The sequence below is a fragment of the Poecilia latipinna genome, unplaced genomic scaffold, assembly GCF_001443285.1.
Source record: "Poecilia latipinna isolate Pla-1442-1.1 unplaced genomic scaffold, P_latipinna-1.0 Scaffold1074, whole genome shotgun sequence".
Classification (NCBI taxonomy): Eukaryota; Metazoa; Chordata; class Actinopteri; order Cyprinodontiformes; family Poeciliidae; genus Poecilia; species Poecilia latipinna.
Genome location: NW_015113690.1, coordinates 232,406 through 246,858, shown reverse-complemented (window position 1 = coordinate 246,858; position 14,453 = coordinate 232,406). Strand labels below are relative to the sequence as shown.

General features: G+C 38.4%; 1 long non-coding RNA gene across 1 annotated transcript in view; it reads right to left on the bottom strand.

The window, feature by feature from the left end:
- Nucleotides 1-1,184: 1,184 nt before the first annotated feature.
- LOC106959374 (uncharacterized) overlaps nucleotides 1,185-14,453 on the bottom strand; it is a 29,990-nt gene continuing 16,721 nt past the window's right edge. Inside the window, exons 2-3 of the long non-coding RNA XR_001427335.1 lie at nucleotides 6,628-6,733; nucleotides 1,185-2,030 (exon numbers count right to left, since the gene is read on the bottom strand). This is a non-coding gene — a long non-coding RNA (uncharacterized LOC106959374). The remainder of the gene's footprint in view (nucleotides 2,031-6,627; nucleotides 6,734-14,453) is intronic.

The window sequence follows — 14,453 nt, the reverse complement described above, 5'->3', positions numbered from 1 at the left end:
GTTAGTTCACTAGATGTCTCCGCTGCCTGCACTGCAAATTAGCCTTTCAGAAAAACACCTCACCTTCCGGCCACAGCTTGCAACACAAACCTTTTTTTTTTTCCCCCTCCCTTTGCCTCACCCTGCTCCCATCCACTCCTATCTGCCAGTAATAACCTTCATCTAACCTTTAAACCACTGTGAATAATTTAAATCCTATTTTCATATCAATGGAGGAGTCAAGCCAAGCAATTAACTTTTATCTATGTACTTTGCTGTCGGAGCAAAGCATAATAAACTCTTCCCAGGAGGAAAAAGGAAGACGGGAAGAAAAGAGAAAACATGGATAGTGTAAAGAAGAAGGAGGCCATAAGGGCACAACTTTGGAAGACAGAAAAACAGTGAGGAAGAGGGGGGGAAAAACATAAATACAAGATAATGAGGTCTGAAAGCTTCTGATGCTATCTGACCCATTACAAGATTTATGAGGGTCGTCCCTTGATGTGAACCCAACATATCAAGAAAACACTTTATCTGAAGATATCATTTATTTTTCCTTCAAGCGGGGTTGTATGGAGTACTTATGAGCAGTCAGTGCAATCGTACTTTGGGGAGTCATGGTGGAGTTCAACCAGCAGAAAGTATGCTGGAGTCCAGAATGGAGGAATTATCCCTTCACAGTTTGACTAAATTTTACATAAAATAGTTGAACATATCCTCTTGATTCCTAACAAAAGGCAATTTCAAGAGAGTTGCACCAACTGGGCTAAAATGTCCTCGGGTTTCCCCTCAATGCCTGACCCGTTCGTCCTGGTTTCAGATATTTGTTTCTTAGGACTTTGCAACATTTAACATAAAATATCAGAAAATTACAGAATTGCAGGATTATTTTATAATAAAATTCTGCTTATTAAGAATATTTTCCTCATCTTAAAAATCATTAGAACAAAATGTTGTTGGTTGATGTATGTGTAGATATAAAATGATACTGTGCTATGACGCATGTATTGAACAGGAAATAAAACAGATTTTTCAGTGTTTGACCTGTTGATTACTGATCAAAGGAAAACCAGCCAAGTTTGATCACTGGTTAATTTAATGATTTTAATCTTTTATTTTTACTCAAAAAAATAAAAAACCTGTACATTTTTTAATAATTTTAAAAAGTCTAAATCTGATGATTTGTTTGACAAAACTGGGAAAAGAGCAAGATATGCAAATATTAAGAACATAGAGAATGTCGACTTAAACTTCTCTGAGATTTATCTGATGCAGGTAGGATACTGCGTGCTTTTAAGCGATCCACACAACTCCATAAAACATAAAATAAAAATTCTCCTTATGGTCATCTATCAGTCAAATTTACGAGGCCATGTCAGGGTGCCCCCTTGAAAAGGAAAAATATGGAAAATGAGCGAGACAAAAAAAAAAGTGAAAAAGATATTCCCTCTGGTACTCATTAAAATTCTACAGTGCTGCATCACTCCCTCTCTTTGCTCTTCTTTCTTCCACCTTTCTCTCTTCCTCTTTCTCATCCGTCTGTTCCAGCTGCAATCGTCTCGCCTTGTTGCCTCCCTACATGCCTCCCCGGATCGTCCATGATTGTTTTTGATGTATTCATAAAACCTCACGGCGTTCTTGATTGAGACGGAGAGGCAGACGACAATAGGGGGGATGGATGGAAGAAAATGTAATATCCACAAGTCGAGAACAGAGGCAGAGGAGCCGGTGGGGGGAGGCAAAGAAGTGAAAGAGCCTGGGAATGGTGGGATGCAGAAACAACAAGAGGTAGAAGGGAGAAGATGAGGGCAGGGGCTACACGCTCTGCAATATTAATCTGTGGTGCAGAGATGAAAAGAGCAGGTGGAAGACTGCATGAGAAAGCAGGATTTCCTTTGGTTGAGAGTGAATGTAGGGTACATTACTGACAGAGCTGCCATGTTTGAACCAAGGCAGAACTTTTCATAACTTTCATGTGCCTCCTTCAGCAAATCCCCAAGCAGGCCAGAGGAAGAGCTTATAACACAGAGATGTAATCACACGTTGGCCCTCTAAAGAAAAAAAAAAAAAATCACGTGAAAAGTTCTGAATCTGATTTTTTTTTTATTTTTTTTTTTATAAATGCATTATTCTGACAAGATTACACATAATTCATCAAAACACAGAGACGTCTAAGAGGAAAAGCACCAGCTGACAAACTGCTGCATCTGTTCAATATGAAAATCCTCTCAGTAGAACAACTGGCCACATGTAAACACCTGCAGTGAATCTTTTAGTAGCAGAATTAAAATTATTATTTTTTTTGTTGAAATAAATTAGTAGTGACAATCACATTTTGTTGTTGTGTTTTCTGTGTCATATAGTAGTTTTTATATTTCTTTTTCCACTGTCCTCCAAGTGCAATGAATGTACTGTTTCCAAACTCGGTGAATAATTGTTTTAAGTAATCAGGATTTCAGTATTGACCAAAGTAATTGTGGTAATTATTTATTCTCCCCATAATCAAGCAGACTGTGGGGGATTAAAATATTCTGCTTTAGTCGCGAGCAACAAATGTTTGTCTGACGTATTGCATTTGCACTGCACTGGTACCAGTCTCTGAAATCTACAACTACTGATCTCCAAGACAGAACACAGAGTGGAGGAAAACTTACTTTATTGATCGGTAAATTATTTTTTTAAGACTACAAACAGAGTTTATAAAATTTGTAAATCAGATCGAGTTACTCTAATTCTGGATGAAATGCGACTAAATGCTATGGGTGCCTCTTTGGCGTTTTTCTTAGCTTTGCATGTATCATTTTTGGGATTTGTGATGTTTTCTGCTAAAGTGTGGGCATCTTGAAAACTAACAGGTATGATCCAGTAAATCAAATCAATCAAAAGCAAAACACTGATTGGTTTGACCACTATATCCTTTTCTTCCTGGTCAGTGAACAAGCCATGGTGGATCAGCCAATTCCTCACAGGTTTCATTTTGAGCATTTTTACTGAGAGATAAAGGCTCAAAGTTAGCTCATTTTAATATCAGTAAAGGTTTTCAAATCAGAAAGGGCACAAAGGGTAAAAATCTGACTTGAAAGAAAACTTTATTTTAAACAGATCTGTCTGCTACGGTTATAGCCAGAGGGTTTCTGTTCCAGAGTGAGCTGTCCAGCATACTTTGCGAGGAACAGAGAAAGTCTGAAAGAACTGCATAATTCAGAAATAGTTCTGTTTCATCTTTTTGAGCTTTCAACCTCTATCGTGGAACCCACTGGATCAGAAAATGGCTGCAGCTATTTTGAGCCAACGTTTGCTGAAAATCCAGACGATGCAAACGGAGCTCGCCCTGACATTTATTATTGCGAAGAACATTAACTGTGCCAATTGCTGAAAATGCATACAAAACAATATAAAAATTGTTTTTAAAAATGCCTACTTTGTAAGGATTTTTACCTTTGATTTAATAAAATAGAAACCTTATATTTTCCAGCTGAACTGTGTCCTCTCTCTCTTTACATATGTACTGCATAATTACTATCTTTTATGGACGAGTGACGCTAATCAGCTCCTGGGTTGCTATGTGAATACCAAAATTGTTGGTTGATGCATAAACCTCATGTTAAGGATACTATTAGAAGTGCTTTATTATAAAGTAGTCAAAATACAACTTGTTCATGAGCACATGGGCAGACATCGTGGACTTTGGTGATAAATTAAATATGTAGTGTAACCGGTGATGGAAATTTCAAAAGTTATTACTAATTTGGGGTTAGATTTCACTGGGTTACAAAAAAATATTTTTTGGAAGTCGTCTATGGTTTTTCAACTGAATCAGGACTATTTTGCACCGCTGAATCCAAAAATAACATCCATTTTCCTCCATCAGGTCAGGTTTTTATTCTAATTTGATTTAGAGAAATCCAGTCTTCTGGCTAAACTGATTACATTTCTGTGACACCATCAGGTCGCTTCCGTTAATATTTCTCATCCAGAAAAGGTTTTAGGAGGAAAAACAGAAAGTTTTCTAAAATCGTGTATTAATGAAATGTTACAAACTTGGATTTCTGTAAATTGAATAATAAATACTGAAAGGTGAGTTGATGTAAATTGAACATTACATCGCCATCTCTCACGACCTGATGGAGTCTCTCCTCCTGCTCGTCACTCGTTGATCCCAGATTATTAGGAAACAGATCCAGATGTGAGAACAAGTCATGCATTTTGATGCTCATGTTGCTCCATAGCGCAGAAAGTCGACCTGATTGTGATTTCTGGATTCAGCACATCAAAATTACCCTAAAACAGTTGGAAAACCCCAAACATGATCAGTGTTTTTATTGACAATAGGCTTTCATGGAATGCAAATAAGTAATATTAGTATTAATCAGCATAATATATGATTTTGGTACAATTGTAAGCTGTTTCATGTTACATTATACATCGTTAAATTTAATGAATACTTAGATGATTAAAACAATGAAATAGCCCAAAACATTTTTATTTTTTTTTTTTGCGTGAAACCAGGGATAAAAGCTTGTGGGACTATTATCGGCCCACATTTTCTCATCTGTGCATCCCCAATTTTATCAGATGGACTTTAAACCATGTGGAAGGAAAACACTTTTGAAAATCATATTGTACCATTTTGCAGGTTAATCGCCTCTGGCTGCTGGCCATCAAAACTATGACGTTGTTGCACATTTGACCGAGCTGAAATGCAGCACATGAGGTTACCAGTACATTCTGTTGTGCGTCTATGTGTTTTGTTCTTAGGGGAGAACATCTGAAAATCAATTTCCCATTTTGTGAACTAGGACACCAACAGTCTCCTTGAAACAAGCAGAGCACCACGTACATAATCTCCTCTCACTTTGTTCTCTTCTCAGCCCTGGAGTTGCACACAGTAGCTAATTGACCACCATCCTGGTGTAGATTGTACCCCCCTGAGCAACAGCAGCGAGGAGGAGAGAGGAGGCTGGTTAGGCACAATCACACTGGGAGCAGACCTAATGATGTGCTGAACATAAAACAATTCTTAATAAGCTAGTTTTCTCTCCCTTCCTGCTGCACTATGCTTGTCGTCTAAAACCCACTGTATGTGTTTCTCTAGGAAAGCACATTTAGACAATTACACCGAAAAAGTATAAATATCATTAAAACATATCCGGAGCTAATTAATTTAGAGTATGCAGCATTCCTCATGTGGGGAGAGAGAGAGATGGAAAATGCAGAAGTAACAGAGGCGCCAAATGTTGCATTTAATTTTCTTTTTGTTAATTTGCAGACTTCCCGCTGGGAGAGGTAAAATAACCCCCAGCCAGCATTTTTTTCCCCTTTCTTTTGCTGTTAATATTAAAAAAGCTGATTTTTTTTTTAAAGTATGCAAATAGTGAGCCTAATCTGCATTGCTTAAAATGTTTATCACAGCAGAAATAGGGTGGGGAGAAAAGACAAAGCAGCTTTAGTGAGTTTTTGTTTTGCTGTAGTTTTCCCATCTCTCTACTTTAATGTGCTAATAAGCTGTCAGAGGTGGCTCTGGATTTTGGCACTGGTACAAACACACACACACACACACACACACACACACACACACACACACGCACACACACGTGCACACACACACACTTTGTCATTATTCCTTTATCAGTACAGCTTTTTCACAGTGCCATCCTGACTTGTCTCTCACTCAGAGCTCACAGCTCTTCTTGTCTCCTCTCTGCCTCCCAGGGGAAGGATGCCCAGGTTGTTTTCATGACAGATCTGCTCCCTGCAGATCTGAGCTTACACATCCTGCCTCACTTCAAGGTGACAGACTATTGTCGGCTGCGCTTGAACCCAATTTGCCCCTAAAACACGCCCCAGTGTCTTACACCCTCTGTCTCCGGTACAAAGAGGCCACCTTTACTTCCAGATCAGACGTCATTTCATCCTGAAAAACTTCACCAAAGGAAAGCTTAGCACAGCACAGCTACAACAGAAACACCTGCACATCCCTGCATTAGAGCACTGCATAAATTAGCAAGCGAGTATGTAAATGTTTCTATTTGCAGGTCAAATATGAAAAGAAATGTCAGGGAGAAAAACTTTTCTTACATGGGGCAATGAAAGAATTGCTGACTGACAAAAAAAATGCTGAGTGAAACTCCCCTAGTGGTTTATTTAACTGATGATCTGAAAGCAACATTCAATGAAATCAAGTATTTGTTTTGCCCTGCGTTTTACAGGCTGATATAGAAACATGGAATAGGCAAACAGTTTTCAGATTATGGGTTTCCTAAAATGAAAATCTTACATTTAATTTATGATTTAATCATCCAGCAATAATAGGATGTAACACTGCACTGTAATAAAAAAAAAACATGCATCAGCTTCACTTCTCTGGCAACAAGGCTGTTAAAACCAAAATTACAAAGAAAAAAATAAAGTATGGATTCATAATTAAATATAAAGAGATTAGACTTTAAAACCAAAGCCAACAATATTTGTGCAAAAAGAATGACCAGTGTGTGTGCGTGTGTGTGTGTGTGTGTGTGCGTGCGTGCGTGTGACTGTTCAATGTTGTGGCTTCTGCGTCTTGTAATATGAAGCAGGATTAGTGGCTTATTGAAGCAGCTTCAGGATATTTGATTTCACTTCACCGGTTCTGGTTCTGGTTCTTCTTACCTGGGTCTGTCAGCCTCTGGTAACTGATGCTGGGAGAATAAGCTGATCTGGAGCAGGTTAGAAATCCAACACACCTGAAAGCATCGCCTCCTCGCCAATCACTGATCTAAGAAAATTGGAAAAATAAATACGTAAATAGCAATTTCTGACTTTTTTTTGTTTTCCTCCAGTCTTCCAGGTTTTTGGAAAAAAAAACTTTATTCTCAGAAGAACTGACGCTTTTTGTACTTAGCATGGACCAGTCACCAGAATACAGACTTACAAAGGTTTTAGCAAACCGCTAAAATGTTCTATTGTGTCGATTCTACAGCTTTCGCATAACTTAATCGGAGAGCCAGAGAAAGCACAGGAGTGAGTTTCTCTGGTGCTGCCTCCCCTCTTGCTGTGGACTGCCACCCAGCCTGAAATGAAGGAGTTCAACTTTTACTTTACTTAGAAAAACAATAAACTTAAGCATTTAGGCAAATGTCTATGAATTTAGTCATTGTTTTTAAATTGTAGTATTCTGGCCAGGAGGTGCAGGCTGGCTCTTTGCACCTCACTGTTTACATGCAAATAGGACTTTCTAGTCAGAGAAGCTTATATTTTCCAAAATATCAGCTTCTCTTACTAAACGTGAAGATTTTTAAAAACTATCTAGAGGTATACTTGTGTGCCAATTTATGCATAAATGTGGCTAAAACAAGTTTGTTAAACACACCAAGTTAAATGCATTAGAGAAGTAAAACGGTACTGAGAAAAGGAGGAAGATAAAAAAGATAAAGGCAGCATGCCGTGGCCCCTTTTATATTATTTCCACTTGCATGCATGTATAAGTGAACACATCCCCTTGAATGTCAGAAGAGAAATGTTAAATTCACCCACAAATCAGAAATATTTATGTGCCTAATGAAGTGTGGTGACAGCTGCACGTCCCCGCCTTTCAGATTTCACAGGGTTTTAACAAGACACATCAAAGTTTCTAAAATGTCCAGCGTTCCTCTCATCCATCACATTCAATGAATGTAAAGCAGCAGAAACTCGGGATGAGACTCATTTTTCTGCCTTTCTTCTCTCTTTTTTACCTCGGGCTAGTCAGAGCGAGTTAGCGTCTCTCCACCAGTGTGTTCATAATTCAAATGGCAACACTGTCTGATGCCGTGATGCGCCATGCATTATTCAGCACAATCCCTTCTGCCTGCAAACAGACAAACACTGCACTATCATGGCCACACTAAGGTAAACAGTAAACAGAAGAAATGCCAGACATTAATTGCTTAATTAGGACACAAAACAAATAGGGAAAGGAGCGGTGAGAGAGGAGAAACATTGTCGGGTTCATCCAGCAGGTTCAGGTTTTCCTTACATTTTACTCAGTCGAGGATATTTTGCTTCTAAACATCCACAGCATCACGAAAACATAGCAAGTTTTATCCGTTTCTTTGCAATATTACTCAAACACCTGTTTCAGGCTAAACAGAATCACTAAGTTCATAGGAGGTCTAATAAAAAATAAATGTCTTAGGACGGTGAAAACTCTTGCTTGACAAGCTTGAGTCAACACAGCGATGGGTGAGGAGTCTGAGGTGAGCCACGGCTTCGACTCCTCATTGATTAGGGGCCGACTATAATCCCAGGTCGACTGCGAGGGTCTCAGAGGACAGACCCCGGTTAATGATCAACACTTTTATTATGTGAATACTTTACAGTGATCGATCAAGCTATGATCAGAGAGAATAAGCCTCTAGGACTGATTATCTTCACCTGTTAATGCACAAAATGTGCCTGATCACTAAATGTATTATTTATAGCTCCTTACATATTAGATGATATCTAGGCATGGGAATAAAAATTGTTGTATTCCCATGCTGTACAATGTTAAGACACCTCTTGGCTATTTTTACATCCTTTTCATACAAGTACAAGTTTTCAAATAAATTATCAATGGCTAAACTCCCATAGAAATCCCATTATAAAACAATTTTATTTATTATTAATTCTATTTCCAACTCTGAATTATCAGGAGATTTTAAATAAAAAACTTCCGAACTCCACCAGAAAACTTAAAGTTATTAGATCTTCCAGGAGGACAACGGTCCAGAACAGAGACGTTTCCCAGACAGAATCATCGTCCATCCACAGCCAATAAATACAGGAACCATGGAGATTATGTAAAAAGGACAGGGAAATGATGTCCAATCAGGCACCAAATTATAGTCAGAGGCACCAACAACCACCAGTGAGTTTGGTAAAAACAATTATTGATATGCATTTTTCCCCAAGGAATAAATGTATTTAAATTGAATTATTTTAAGGCTATAAGTGTTTCTAGATATCTGTGGGGAAGTGTTATTGATTATACCTATGCCTTTCTCTTCACCTTAAACATAATATAAACTGAATTGTTCTTAATGCGTTGAGTTGCTTCTAACTTTGCTCTCTCAAAATCATGCAGGTCAGGACAGCTAACAGCACCGCTGCCTACGATTACCTCTGGACATCGTTAGTGTGGACAGGGGATCCGAATGAAAGCATTTTCTAAAGGTTTCAGAATCATTTTAATTATGAAATCAGCTTTGCCAGAAAATCAAAAACTAAAATACAAGAGAAAAGACAATTAAACAGATGAAAGCGAGCTGGAGTGGCATGATGAAATATGTTTACTGTGGAGCAGCACAGCATGGTCTATATAAAGACTTTATCCAATTCTTTCTTTTTTCTTAAAGTTAACAAAAATCCTAAAATGTTTAAATCAGGGGTTTGTAGCCTAAACTAAATTTAAATATTATTGTTATTGTTATTATTATTATTATTATTATTATTATTATTTAAAAATCTAAACTAATACCCTAGAGTAAGCATTATAAAAACAAGCTACTTTGTTTCTAAGAGTCATGTTGCGTTTGTGGCTCAAAACTAATTTTGCTTTTCTGTACAAAAGGGAAACATATTTTCTTAGGTAGAGATTCCAGATGACTGGTTTAGATGATGAGTAAACATGAATTAAGTTTTTATCTGTGCAGAGAAACTTTGGTACTAGTTTCATGATCAGAGTGAACCTACACAGGATTACATAAACTCAGTCATAAAGGGCGTCCTGCCAGACAAACAGGCAGTTTGTCGCCTTGTACTTACTAGCGAGTGTAGAAGTCGGCTAAGGGGAGAGGATGTTGTTCCACCTGACACAGTTTCTCCACCCACATGACACGGCATTAATATGCGAGTGGGTTTTTTTGTTTTTTTTCCCCTACATTTCCCAGAGGAACAGAGCCACCAGGTGGCTGCTGAAGTCTCATCAAACAGCGCTCAACGCAGCACGACAGGAGAGACTGCTGAAACACAATATGGTAACATGTTGAACTGTTGTATGTACAAACAGAAAAAAAGAAAAAACCTGGTGACTGAATAATAATAATAATAAAGAGAGGGGAGACTTGTTTTAGAGAGACGCTGATTTATATTCCAAACCACTCTCGTCAGATCCCGCCATGTAAAGCGGCTTCTATAACTAATGAATGAACCGACGATAAAACAGAAAATATTCCCTTCAAATCCGCTGGTGTTGCGTGAATCTTTTATGCAAATGGAATTGCCAATGAGGTGGAGCCATCTTCAGAGGCCTTGACAGTTTTTCCACAGCCCGTTTTTAAAATTTATGCCACTGCTGATTTATAAAATTTATTAATAGCTGCTAGGGAAAGTGAAGCAAAAGAGATGAAACCGCTTCAGTTCTTCTGTCTCTCCTTTTCCTGTTTCTCTTTTCCATCGCTGGTCCCTCGTTACTCTTTCATGGTCCCTCCCTCTGTTTCTTACACTCGCTCCATCTTACTCCTCTGTGGTGGCTCATAGTGATTTTATAATTGGGCTGTGCTCATTGTTATTCAAAGCCCTGTAGAACCAATTAGTGCCAGACCTCCCGACCTTCAGTTGCTATGTAATGGTGGTAACTAAAAGACTTTAAGCGAGGCTGCTGAGAGTAAAAGTCTGAATATCCTTTAGTTCCTGATTAATAATTCTGTCAGCAGCATCACATTAAACTCAATTGCTAGTTTGGAGCTCTTTCTGTGTGTTTTCTTCCTGTTTTTTACAACATTTTATTAATCTTTAAAGATGGCCTGGATACCGCCTGTCTGCTCTTGTCAGGTAAATGTTGTAATGAAAGAATAATGAGAGCTTGCAGGGAACATGGTGCATTAGGGTGGTCAGAAAGATCCCAGAGCTGAGGGGCTTTTCAACATCGCTGACGGGTGTGGATAACTACACAAAACCTTGATGTGACAATTTGACCTTTGACCTATGTGGTGACAATGAAATTTAGGTTGAATAACGCATCTGGGAACTCAAAAAATGCACCTTTTTTTAAAGGTATATACCTGGTGCTTTTACAGGACAGACACCAATTTATTTAGGCTCATGCTATGCTGTGCATAAGTTCAGTCTGTGCTGATGAAGATTTAGCAGGATGAATTTTTTCGTGATGTCTGATATTTTCTACCCTACTTTCTGAGTAATTCATCTCATGATCATTTGACCACTTACACAACTAAAGTAACAACCGTGACATGCTGTAAATTTTACACCCTTCATCACCAATAAACTGGAGGTCTTCAGGGTGATGCGACGGCATTTACAAAGTTCAATTTGCCCTCATCCGACTGCAACACCAACACTTTTTCTGTCGTCTACATTGTTTGAACCAGACTACAAACATGGTTTCCTTTGCATTGTTATTCTTCCACAAAGGCCAAATAAGGGGAGAGCAGACCAAATGTCCTGTCAACAGATTTTTCCACTTCAGCTGTATATTTTGGAAATTCGAGTTGCTGTGGGCCTCCTAGATGTTTTTCTGATTAATTTTCTAGTTTTTTGACCTGCCAGTTTCAGTGGATGGCAATGTGTTGGCAGGTTTGCAACAAGTTGTCCTCAAATTAAATTTTAAACAGAGCTTTGTTAGGCGGTACTAAATTGGGATATCATTTTATATCCCGACCCTCCCTTATACGTCTCCACAGCTTTTAGTCCAGACATGTCGGCCATGTTCCTTGGTCTCTCTTGACAATGTCATCACAGGACAACTATTTATATATTGAGATTATGTTTAAAATGTGGACTTTAGCAATTGCATTATAGGGCAGTTTGTTTTGTATTTATGGGCATCATAGTAAAAGGAAGCTGTACACATATGCAAATCAAGCTTTTAAATATATGTGAAGAGCTTTTAAACTTTTTCTTCAACTTCACAATTATTCACTAATTTGTGTTGGTCTTTCAGATAAAATCCCAATAAAATAGAAATAAACTATGGCTGTAATATAAGACTCTGAAACACCTCCATGCTTAGCAATATCCTTGAAAGGCACTGCAGTGAAGGGATGGGTTTGGTCTCTGGATTTCTGTCTAAAGACAAACTTCCTGAAGTCAGATCCACTGCACACTGAACATTAAGTAAAAGCAGGAAAGAAAAAACATGATCATGTAATACGAGGACAGGGATGAGCCGCACAGAGAGGAAGGACGGAAATATTCGGCTTTCACCTGGAGTCGTCTTTTGACATCCGCGGGGAAACGTCTGCATCAGCCGAACCCTAACAAAGACAACCTGCCACAGCCTGTACATGTCTGGCTGGTTGTGCTCCCAACAAACACAAGGTGAACTTTGTGTGACCTTGTCAACGAGTCACACCAAAAAAAGAAAGGGGAGGAAAAAAAAAAAGAGGCTTTTGTTCACCTACAACAGAAAATACAGACAAATGTCATCAGACAGTGCAGAGTCACAACACATAACTCAGACATGGCATTAGGCCCAGTCAGACGTCACAGAGGAGCAGTTAGCAGCACCTGATGGCGCCCTGCTTGAAACAGGAAACATCCAACATGCAGACAGAAACCCTCAGGAAACGCCTACAAATATGGCGACAGATGGACAGACCAACATAGATGCAATATGTTTGGTTATCAATGAACATTTAGGCAGAACCCGACCGAAATTTTACCTTTATTTTTACAGGTTTAGAAGGTTTTTTTTTTTAGGTACACGTGACATTAACCAGAGGTTATAAATGTAAATATTTAGTCTAAAACCTCAGCAAGCACAATTTATTTCAAATTGAATAGCAAAGCAATAAAGACAAATGTAGAAACATCTCCTCAAATTAAGAAAAACTAATTGTTAACATACAAGCTCATTTAAAATGTCTATTATTAGGATATGCAAGTATTTGTTCATATTTAATTTTTGTTCATACATGTATGCTCCAAATATTAAAATAAAGTTACATTGATCATTGATACAAATGAAGACTTAATTAGGACCTAAAATGAAGATTAGAAATGGAGGAGTCCAGTTAATTTGGAGAATGTTGCAGGGCATGTAAGTGTAGGGAGAAATTTGAAGCTGCTGTTTAAAAGATTAATTTATCCTTCAAGGTCTAAAAGGATCCAAATGTAGCAGCAGCCTTATCAACCTGAAATGCCTGTCAAACTCCTGAGGGTCCTAATCAAATCCTGATGGACAGCACAACATGCTGTTGACCGGATTGGTCCCAAAACTTGAATTTCAACGCGGCATAAACTGTGATTATACCGCGAGCCAGATGGGAAAATAAACGGTTTTTAATCGCCGCTGGCATAATGTGCAGTGATTGACACCCAAAGGGAGCCGCTGCCATTCCTTAAAAAGAAAATGATAACCATGAGGGGAGGAGAGAGGAGTGGGTTGCCTGATTTTTCCTTCCTGTATACAGGTTTACAACAGATAGGATGAATTTATGTGTATAGCTGAAATTGAACAGTTTAAGATAAAGGCAATGAGTGCAGGAAAGAGTAAAACATCGGGGGGTTTTCCTGCCTAAGGACTAAAAACTAAAAATACTAGCAGGCCTGTTTTCACTACTCCTGTGCAGACGACAGTCTGAAGAGGAAGTAATGAAACAGATGAGAAAATAGCTCTGCAGTTAGTCCCATTAGCTTTACTAATGACAACCTTTGAAACCTCTCGCATAGTGATCTACAGTCTCTAGCTCCAGTTGCTAAAGGCCATTTGCTGTGCATCATACTAACCCGTTATATTTCTACAATTCTCCTAAATAATCTAAATTGGCTAAATCCTCTTTAATGCGCCGAATTATACAAGGTCGATTCGCTTGTCTCCTAAACTGGAAAATAGCAAATCAATACAATCATAAATTTAATTTGAGAACTTTACCTCCAGAACTTATCTCAGTTATAGTAGAAAATATTTCACTTTTCTTGTAATACAAAATTGTAAATAAATACCTTATGCCACCCTTGTTTTCTCTTTTGTAACATGTGTTTTCAGTTGTTTTTTTTTTTTTCCTTTTCGTCATTAAATCTGAGGTCTTGAAGTTGGGGGAGGATGGATAAGCAACGTTGTCGACAGGATAGGAAATGAAGCTTCCTGCTTTTTATTGGGTTGCTAGTGGGAACACATGACTCTGCAGGAGATGTGTGGCTTATAGCAAGAACAAGTAAACCACAAAGATGTATTGCGATGGCTCTGTTACAAACATGTTTGCTTAAGAAATGTAATCATGAAGCCTGACAGTTTAACATATATTACTGCACAACTAAATAATCTAAGAGATCGACAAACCATATCAACAACGGAAAATCATTGTGGTAAATAATTTGATCACCATTGTCCATAAAACAATTAATTGGTGGCCTCTGTGTGTGTGTGTGTGTGTGTGTGTGTGTGTGTGTGTGTGTGTGTGTGTGTGAGCCATATTCACCCTACGTTAATAAAAGGGTTGACGTTTTGGGAGCTTGTGTCTGTGATTACCCATGATCCTCCTCTCTGCACTAGCCGACAACCTTTGAGCTTGTTT